Here is an 11,507-nt window from a genome sequence, read left to right as displayed (position 1 = left end):
CATTTGCCCTTTTTCCCATTTTATGTATATTTAAGAAAAGAATTCATCCTGTGTCGAACTTTGTTCGAATCTGTCGGTTATCAAACCGACCTGATGAAAGGGTTGGCTGTTTATTAACGAGGCAGTAAGAATAAAACCAGCAGTCGAAGAGGTTGTCTTCCTCCTTCCCTTGCCTGTGCCCAGACTTTATTACAAGCTATCTAGGCATTCTCTCGCAACTTATGATGGACGGAAGTGATAGTGGCAAACCGGCATCGTCAACCTCAGCCCGAGGAGATAGCCTTACGACGGAACTTCGTCTGATCCCGGAATTTGACGGTACTTCGCACTCGGTGGTCGAGTGGATCGAAAAGCTGGAGCTGGTTTGTCGGCTACGAGGGATCTCTGATCTACACACCATTGTGCCACTGCGACTCACAGGCGGGGCTTTCTCTGTTTATCAGCAGCTCAGCAGCATAGACAAGGGGAACTTCGACACCATAAAGGATGCACCCACCTCGGCATTTGCTGCAGACAAGTTTGTTGCCTATGAGCAGTTTGTGGACCGTAGGCTGCGTGATGGCGAGTCTGTTGACGTGTACTTAGCTGACCTGCGCCACCTGGCTACACTATTTGGAGGAATGACCGACACCGGTCTATGTTGTGCTTTTTTAGCTGGTCTTCCAGAAGCTGTTCGCCACATTCTGAGAGCTGGTTCACGCATGGAAACTATGGATATTAACCAACTTCTGAACCGTGCTCGAGCTGTTCTAGCTGATAATTACCTCGATGATGGGGCATCAGCACAACCAGCCGGCTCCAGACAGCACACAGTGGCTCCTGCATTAGTTGGTGTTGGTGGTGTGTGCGCTGCCATTCCTGTAACCAGCCGAACCACTACGCTCGTGACTGCCAGGCTGGACGCAGTGTGCGCAGAGGTAGAGGTGGGCGAGGTAATGTGCGCTGCTTCAGATGCGGGGGACGAGGCCACATCGCTACCTCATGCCCTTCGGGAAATGGATCAGGAGAGGTGGGACCAGCGCCAGCCTCCTCTCCAGACCGTCAGTGAGAGGCGCTTTACCAGTGACTCGCTTGGTTGTTGATGGAAAGAACTGTGATGCCCTGGTAGACACCGGCTGTACTCAGAGTATTGCACACATTTCCATGTGCTCTCGCTGGACCAAAGGAAATATCAGTGTGAGGACAGTAAGCGGTGAGCTTTATATGTGTATGGGAACAGGTGTGGTAACAGTCCAGCTATTGTCAGGAGTGTCCGTGTCTGTGAATGTGATAGTAGTGCCTTCCAAGCCGCTTAATTTTGACTTTATTCTGGGCATGAACGGTGTTGAAGCCCTGCAGGGAGTGACAGTGCATTCACCAGACAAAGTGCGATTTGGTATTGAGGAAGTGCAGGCTTCAGCCGTGACAGTACCTACCATACAACGAAATATTGTCGAGAGAGATTTTGAAGTAACATATGACAGTGCAGCTAAAAAGTGGACAGTGTTGTGGAACTGGCGTGATAACTCAGAGCCTCCACGACTACTGAATACTGTCTCTGAATACAGGGTGCCGAAATGAAGCTCGAAAAGAATATGAAAATGAACTGTGTGAATGGATTAAGGACGGATGGCTGGTTCCATACAACGAGAGTATACATGGCCCTGTGAAAGGAACTATCCCTCTGATGGCTGTCGTGCAGCAAAACAAGAAAAAAGTACGCCCTGTCCTTGATTTTCGTGAGTTGAATGCCCATCTTAATTTGCACACAGCTGGAGCGGACGTCTGCACTGAGAAGATACGGGAGTGGCGCAGGCGTGGACAGAGGGTCGCTCTCATTGACTTGCGCAAGGCTTACCTACAGATACACGTTCACAGATCGCTATGGTCGTCCCAGACAGTGGTGTTCCGTGGGAGACGTTACTGTTTGACTAGACTGGGCTTTGGACTGGACATCGCACCACTAGTATTGAAGGAGGTCCTGAGTCGTGTGTTGAGCATGGACGAGAAGATAAACCGCGCCACTTCACCATACCTGGACGATATTCTGGTGGACGAAAGTGTGGCGAGTGCAGCAGAAGTGGAATGTCACCTCAGTCGTCACGGCCTGCTCTGCAAACCTCCCGAGATTGTGTCTGAAGGAGCTCGTGTGCTGGGCATTAGAGTTTGGGGGGAGCACAATCGTCTCCTCTGGAACCGTGATAACGGCGTTGGCAAGCTACCTGAAAAGCTGACTAGGCGGACAGTGTTTTCACTCTGCGGGCAGCTAACGAGTCACCTTCCTGTTTGTGGCTGGTTGCGAGTGGCGGCGTCGTACATTAAAAGACGGGCCAATGAGGTCACGACTACGTGGGACGACGAGATTAATGACCTCAGTTTGCACTCGATGCTTGCGGACACGTTGGAGCGGGTGAAGAACTCGGACCCAGCCCGAGGACGATGGGATGTGGCGGGAGACGAAGCTATACTATGGGTAGATGCAAGTTCACTCGCATTGGGAGCTGTGTTGGAGGTGAAAGGTGAAGTTATTGAAGACTCGTGTTGGTTACGACGGGACGAGTGCTCTCATATTAATCTTGCAGAGCTGGACGCTGTTATTAAGGGGATAAATCTTGCAATCTCCTGGAAGATGAAACAGCTGACTCTTATGACTGACTCAAGAACTGTGTTCCACTGGATCGCGGATGCTCTCTCAGGAAAATCTCGTTTGAAGACTAGAGCTTCCAGTGAAATGTTGATCCGTAGGCGCCTAGAGACTTTTAAATCTATCATCGTCGAGTATAATCTGTGTCTGGAAGTAAAGTTTGTGTCTTCTACTGAAAACAAAGCAGATGCGCTAACACGCTGTACCGAAGAGGTGGATGACACTAGCAAACGGGCAGACAAGCTGTGCAGCTGTTGCCAGTGTTTCAGACAGGGACATTGTTAACATTCATGAAACCAGCGGGCATCCCGGCATCAAGCGTGACACTGTACTTCTGCAGAAGGCTCTATCCTACGGTTCAGAGGCAGCAGGTTCGCAGTGTTCTTCAGAGTTGTCAAGAATGTCAATCCTTTGATCCGGCACCAGAGAAGTGGAAGAAAGGGGAGTTGGGGGTTTCAGAGATCTGGAGCAGAGTTAGCATGGACGTCTGTCATGTCAGAAACCAGCACTATCTGACGCTCATCGACTGCGGGCCAACACGTTATGCCATCTGGAAAAGACTCAGGCGGCAAGATGTCATCAGTGTTGTTGAACAGCTAGAGTCTGTGTTTTATGAACGTGGAGCACCTAAGGAGCTATTAACTGACAATGCTGCCAGCTTCCGTAGCTCAACGATCAAAGAGTTCGCCAGGCGTTGGGAGTATGGTCATCAGGTATCGGTGTGCCAACGCTCCATCTGGTAATGGAATATCAGAGAGAAATCATCGAACCGTGAAAACTATACTGGCACGGAAAGGCTGTTCCGTAGCTGAAGCAGTGTACCGCTACAACGTTATGCCACGAGGTGATGATGCCTCATCTGCCCCTGCCAACCAGATATTTAGATACGAGGTCAGACTGCTGGGTATCGACGGAGTAACTCTGCAAGATCAGCCGGTGGAAGAACAACATCGCTTCAGCGTCGGTGATCGTGTATGGATCCGGCATCCCAGCAGACGCTGCGATTCTCGAAGCACAGAGGGCACAGTAACGCGAGTTGTATCTGCCCAGAACGTCGAGGTGGATGGTATGCCTCGTCATGTGCGTGACCTAAGGCTGGCAACATCGCTGTCTACTGCCCCAGAGGATTCACTAGCTGAAGAAAGCCCTGAATCAGAAACAGAAGATGATATGCTAATCGATGTGAGAGGTCCTTCGAATGAGTCTATGTCAAGTGATACGTCAAGTGATACGACAAGTGAAGATGAAGTAGAAAGTCCAGGGAGACCACTGCCCCGTCGAGGTTCTAGGGAGCGCCGTCCAGTACGGCCGTTCCAATATAGTGATCTTTAGAAGATCAGGGGGGAGTGCTATGTCTATGTCTATGCCATGCTATGTCTATGCCATGCTATGTCTATGCCATGCTATGTCTATGCCATGCTATGTCTATGCCATGCTATGTCTATGCCATGCTATGTCTATGCCATGCTATGTCTATGCCATGCTATGTCTATGCCATGCTATGTCTATGCCATGCTATGTCTATGCCATGCTATGTCTATGCCATGCTATGTCTATGCCATGCTATGTCTATGCCATGCTATGTCTATGCCATGCTATGTCTATGCCATGCTATGTCTATGCCATGCTATGTCTATGCCATGCTATGTCTATGCCATGCTATGTCTATGCCATGCTATGTCTATGCCATGCTATGTCTATGCCATGCTATGTCTATGCCATGCTATGTCTATGCCATGCTATGTCTATGCCATGCTATGTCTATGCCATGCTATGTCTATGCCATGCTATGTCTATGCCATGCTATGTCTATGCCATGCTATGTCTATGCCATGCTATGAATTTGCGATGCTATGTCTATGCCATGCTATGTCTATGCCATGCTATGTCTATGCCATGCTATGTCTATGCCATGCTATGTCTATGCCATGCTATGTCTATGCCATGTGCTATGTCTATGCCATGCTATGTCTATGCCATGCTATGTCTAAGCCATGCTATGTCTATGCCCAGCTATGTCTATGCCATGCTATGTCTATGCCATGCTATGTCTATGCCATGCTATGTCTATGCCATGCTATGTCTATGCCATGCTATGTCTATGCCATGCTATGTCTATGCCATGCTATGTCTATGCCATGCTATGTCTATGCCATGCTATGTCTATGCCATGCTATGTCTATGCCATGCTATGTCTATGCCATGCTATGTCTATGCCATGCTATGTCTATGCCATGCTATGTCTATGCCATGCTATGTCTATGCCATGCTATGTCTATGCCATGCTATGTCTATGCCATGCTATGTCTATGCCATGCTATGTCTATGCCATGCTATGTCTATGCCATGCTATGTCTATGCCATGCTATGTCTATGCCATGCTATGTCTATGCCATGCTATGTCTATGCCATGCTATGTCTATGCCATGCTATGTCTATGCCATGCTATGTCTATGCCATGCTATGTCTATGCCATGCTATGTCTATGCCATGCTATGTCTATGCCATGCTATGTCTATGCCATGCTATGTCTATGCCATGCTATGTCTATGCCATGCTATGTCTATGCCATGCTATGTCTATGCCATGCTATGTCTATGCCATGCTATGTCTATGCCATGCTATGTCTATGCCATGCTATGTCTATGCCATGCAATGTCTATGCCATGCTATGTCTATGCCATGCTATGTCTATGCCATGCTATGTCTATGCCATGCTATGTCTATGCCATGCTATGTCTATGCCATGCTATGTCTATGCCATGCTATGTCTATGCCATGCTATGTCTATGCCATGCTTTAATGTCTATGCCATGCTATGTCTATGCCATGCTATGTCTATGCCATGCTATGTCTATGCCATGCTATGTCTATGCCATGCTATGTCTATGCCATGCTATGTATATGCCATGCTATGTCTATGCCATGCTATGTCTATGCCATGCTATGTCTATGCCATGCTATGTCTATGCCATGCTATGTCTATGCCATGCTATGTCTATGCCATGCTATGTCTATGCCATGCTATGTCTATGCCATGCTATGTCTATGCCATGCTATGTCTATGCCATGCTATGTCTATGCCATGCTATGTCTATGCCATGCTATGTCTATGCCATGCTATGTCTATGCCATGCTATGTCTATGCCATGCTATGTCTATGCCATGCTATGTCTATGCCATGCTATGTCTATGCCATGCTATGTCTATGCCATGCTATGTCTATGCCATGCTATGTCTATGCCATGCTATGTCTATGCCATGCTATCTATATGCCATGCTATGTCTATGCCATGCTATGTCTATGCCATGCTATGTCTATGCCATGCTATGTCTATGCCATGCTATGTCTATGCCATGCTATGTCTATGCCATGCTATGTCTATGCCATGCTATGTCTATGCCATGCTATGTCTATGCCATGCTATGTCTATGCCATGCTATGTCTATGCCATGCTATGTCTATGCCATGCTATGTCTATGCCATGCTATGTCTATGCCATGCTATGTCTATGCCATGCTATGTCTATGCCATGCTATGTCTATGCCATGCTATGTCTATGCCATGCTATGTCTATGCCATGCTATGTCTATGCCATGCTATGTCTATGCCATGCTATGTCTATGCCATGCTATGTCTATGCCATGCTATGTCTATGCCATGCTATGTCTATGCCATGCTATGTCTATGCCATGCTATGTCTATGCCATGCTATGTCTATGCCATGCTATGTCTATGCCATGCTATGTCTATGCCATGCTATGTCTATGCCATGCTAATGTCTATGCCATGCTATGTCTATGCCATGCTGTGTCTATGCCATGCTGTGTCTATGCCATGCTGTGTCTATGCCATGCTGTGTCTATGCCATGCTGTGTCTATGCCATGCTGTGTCTATGCCATGCTGTGTCTATGCCATGCTGTGTCTATGCCATGCTGTGTCTATGCCATGCTGTGTCTATGCCATGCTGTGTCTATGCCATGCTGTGTCTATGCCATGCTGTGTCTATGCCATGCTGTGTCTATGCCATGCTGTGTCTATGCCATGCTGTGTCTATGCTGATGCTATGTCTATGCCATGCTAGTGTCTATGCTATGCTATGTATATCTGCTATGCTATGCCATGCTATGTCCATGCTATGCTATGTCTATGCCATGCTATGTCTATGCCATGCTATGTTCATGCCATGCTATATGTGCTATGTCTATGCCATGCAATGCTATGTCTATGCCATGCTATGTCTATGCCATGCTATGTCTATGCCATGCTATGTCTATGCCATGCTATGTCTATGCCATGCTATGTCTATGCCATGCTATGTCTATGCCATGCTATGTCTATGCCATGCTATGTCTATGCCATGCTATGTCTATGCCATGCTATGTCTATGCCATGCTATGTCACTGCCATGCTATGTCTATGCCATGCTATGTCTATGCCATGCTATGTCTATGCCATGCTATGTCTATGCCATGCTATGTCTATGCCATGCTATGTCTATGCCATGCTATGTCTATGCCATGCTATGTCTATGCCATGCTATGTCTATGCCATTCAAATGTCTATGCCATGCTATGTCTATGCCATGCTATGTCTATGCCATGCTATGTCTATGCCATGCTATGTCTATGCCATGCTATGTCTATGCCATGCTATGTCTATGCCATGCTATGTCTATGCCATGCTATGTCTATGCCATGCTATGTCTATGCCATGCTATGTCTATGCCATGCTATGTCTATGCCATGCTATGTCTATGCCATGCTATGTCTATGCCATGCTATGTCTATGCCATGCTATGTCTATGCCATGCTATGTCTATGCCATGCTATGTCTATGCCATGCTATGTCTATGCCATGCTATGTCTATGCCATGCTATGTCTATGCCATGCTAATGTCTATGCCATGCTATGTCTATGCCATGCTATGTCTATGCCATGCTATGTCTATGCCATGCTATGTCTATGCCATGCTATGTCTGTGTCATGCCATGTCTATGTCATGCCATGTCTATGTCATGCCATGTCTATGTCATGCCATGTCTATGTCATGCCATGTCTATGTCATGCCATGTCTATGTCATGCCATGTCTATGTCATGCCATGTCTATGTCATGCCATGTCTATGTCTTTATGCTAAGTGCTGCATATGTCTATGCCAGTGCTATGTCTATGCCATGCTATGTCTATGCCATGCTATGTCTATGCCATGTTATGTCTATGCTTATGCTATGTCTATGCCATGCTATGTATCATGCTATACAGTGTCTATGCCATGCTATGTCTCCATGTTATGCTATGCCATGCTATGTCTATGCCAGTACATGTCTATGCCATGCTATGTCTATGCCATGCTATGTCTATGCCATGCTATGTCTATGCCATGCTATGTCTATGCCATGCTATGTCTATGCCATGCTATGTCTATGCCATGCTATGTCTATGCCATGCTATGTCTATGCCATGCTATGTCTATGCCATGCTATGTCTATGCCATGCTATGTCTATGCCATGCTATGTCTATGCCATGCTATGTCTATGCCATGCTATGTCTATGCCATGCTATGTCTATGCCATGCTATGTCTATGCCATGCTATGTCTATGCCATGCTATGTCTATGCCATGCTATGTCTATGCCATGCTATGTCTATGCCATGCTATGTCTATGCCATGCTATGTCTATGCCATGCTATGTCTATGCCATGCTATGTCTATGCCATGCTATGTCTATGCCATGCTATGTCTATGCCATGCTATGTCTATGCCATGCTATGTCTATGCCATGCTATGTCTATGCCATGCTATGTCTATGCCATGCTATGTCTATGCCATGCTATGTCTATGCCATGCTATGTCTATGCCATGCTATGTCTATGCCATGCTGTGTCTATGCCATGCTGTGTCTATGCCATGCTGTGTCTATGCCATGCTGTGTCTATGCCATGCTGTGTCTATGCCATGCTGTGTCTATGCCATGCTGTGTCTATGCCATGCTGTGTCTATGCCATGCTGTGTCTATGCCATGCTGTGTCTATGCCATGCTGTGTCTATGCCATGCTGTGTCTATGCCATGCTGTGTCTATGCCATGATGTGTCTATGCTGCATGCCTATATGTCCTGTGCTGTCTATGCTATGTCTATGCCCTTGTACCGTATGTCTGTACCATGCTATGTCATATGCCATGCTGTGTCTATGCCATGCTGTGTCTATGCCATGCTGTGTCTATGCCTTACTGTGTCTATGCCATGCTGTGTGTATGCCTTGCTGTGTCTATGCCATGCTGTGTCTATGCCATGCTGTGTCTACGCCATGCTGTGTCTATGCCATGCTGTGTCTATGCCATGCTATGTCTATGCCATGCTATGTCTATGCCATGCTATGTCTATGCCATGCTATGTCTATGCCATGCTATGTCTATGCCATGCTATGTCTATGCCATGCTATGTCTATGCCATGCTATGTCTATGCCATGCTATGTCTATGCCATGCTATGTCTATGCCATGCTATGTCTATGCCATGCTATGTCTATGCCATGCTATGTCTATGCCATGCTATGTCTATGCCATGCTATGTCTATGCCATGCTATGTCTATGCCATGCTATGTCTATGCCATGCTATGTCTATGCCATGCTATGTCTATGCCATGCTATGTCTATGCCATGCTATGTCTATGCCATGCTATGTCTATGCCATGCTATGTCTATGCCATGCTATGTCTATGCCATGCTATGTCTATGCCATGCTATGTCTATGCCATGCTATGTCTATGCCATGCTATGTCTATGCCATGCTATGTCTATGCCATGCTATGTCTATGCCATGCTATGTCTATGCCATGCTATGTCTATGCCATGCTATGTCTATGCCATGCTATGTCTATGCCATGCTATGTCTATGCCATGCTATGTCTATGCCATGCTATGTCTATGCCATGCTATGTCTATGCCATGCTATGTCTATGCCATGCTATGTCTATGCCATGCTATGTCTATGCCATGCTATGTCTATGCCATGCTATGTCTATGCCATGCTATGTCTATGCCATGCTATGTCTATGCCATGCTATGTCTATGCCATGCTATGTCTATGCCATGCTATGTCTATGCCATGCTATGTCTATGCCATGCTATGTCTATGCCATGCTATGTCTATGCCATGCTATGTCTATGCCATGCTATGTCTATGCCATGCTATGTCTATGCCATGCTATGTCTATGCCATGCTATGTCTATGCCATGCTATGTCTATGCCATGCTATGTCTATGCCATGCTATGTCTATGCCATGCTATGTCTATGCCATGCTATGTCTATGCCATGCTATGTCTATGCCATGCTATGTCTATGCCATGCTATGTCTATGCCATGCTATGTCTATGCCATGCTATGTCTATGCCATGCTATGTCTATGCCATGCTATGTCTATGCCATTGCTATGTCTATGCCATGCTATGTCTATGCCATGCTATGTCTATGCCATGCTATGTCTATGCCATGCTATGTCTATGCCATGCTATGTCTATGCCATGCTATGTCTATGCCATGCTATGTCTATGCCATGCTATGTCTATGCCATGCTATGTCTATGCCATGCTATGTCTATGCCATGCTATGTCTATGCCATGCTATGTCTATGCCATGCTATGTCTATGCCATGCTATGTCTATGCCATGCTATGTCTATGCCATGCTATGTCTATGCCATGCTATGTCTATGCCATGCTATGTCTATGCCATGCTATGTCTATGCCATGCTATGTCTATGCCATGCATGTCTATGCCATCTATGCCATGCTATGTCTATGCCATGCTATGTCTATGCCATGCTATGTCTATGCCATGCTATGTCTATGCCATGCTATGTCTATGCCATGCTATGTCTATGCCATGCTATGTCTATGCCATGCTATGTCTATGCCATGCTATGTCTATGCCATGCTATGTCTATGCCATGCTATGTCTATGCCATGCTATGTCTATGCCATGCTATGTCTATGCCATGCTATGTCTATGCTATGTCTATGCCATGCTATGTCTATGCCATGCTATGTCTATGCCATGCTATGTCTATGCCATGCTATGTCTATGCCATGCTATGTCTATGCCATGCTATGTCTATGCCATGCTATGTCTATGCCATGCTATGTCTATGCCATGCTATGTCTATGCCATGCTATGTCTATGCCATGCTATGTCTATGCCATGCTATGTCTATGCCATGCTATGTCTATGCCATGCTATGTCTATGCCATGCTATGTCTATGCCATGCTATGTCTATGCCATGCTATGTCTATGCCATGCTATGTCTATGCCATGCTATGTCTATGCCATGCTATGTCTATGCCATGCTATGTCTATGCCATGCTATGTCTATGCGGTGCTATGATGCTATGCTATGCTCATGCCATGCTATGTCTATGCCATGCTATGTCTATGCCATGCTATGTCTATGCCATGCTATGTCTATGCCATGCTATGTCTATGCCATGCTATGTCTATGCCATGCTATGTCTATGCCATGCTATGTCTATGCCATGCTATGTCTATGCCATGCTATGTCTATGCCATGCTATGTCTATGCCATGCTATGTCTATGCCATGCTATGTCTATGCCATGCTATGTCTATGCCATGCTATGTCTATGCCATGCTATGTCTATGCCATGCTATGTCTATGCCATGCTATGTCTATGCCATGCTATGTCTATGCCATGCTATGTCTATGCCATGCTATGTCTATGCCATGCTATGTCTATGCCATGCTATGTCTATGCCATGCTATGTCTATGCCATGCTATGTCTATGCCATGCTATGTCTATGCCATGCTATGTCTATGCCATGCTATGTCTATGCCATGCTATGTCTATGCCATGCTATGTC

General features: G+C 46.3%; 1 pseudogene; it reads left to right on the top strand.

The window, feature by feature from the left end:
- Positions 1–224: 224 nt before the first annotated feature.
- On the top strand, positions 225–3,955 carry LOC145391470 (uncharacterized; annotated as a pseudogene).
- The last annotated feature ends 7,552 nt before the right edge of the window (positions 3,956–11,507 follow it).

The sequence above is a fragment of the Coenobita brevimanus genome, chromosome 1, assembly GCF_032717465.1.
Source record: "Coenobita brevimanus isolate Jiangsu-jjx chromosome 1, ASM3271746v2, whole genome shotgun sequence".
Classification (NCBI taxonomy): Eukaryota; Metazoa; Arthropoda; class Malacostraca; order Decapoda; family Coenobitidae; genus Coenobita; species Coenobita brevimanus.
This window is presented reverse-complemented; position numbering and strand designations above follow the sequence as displayed.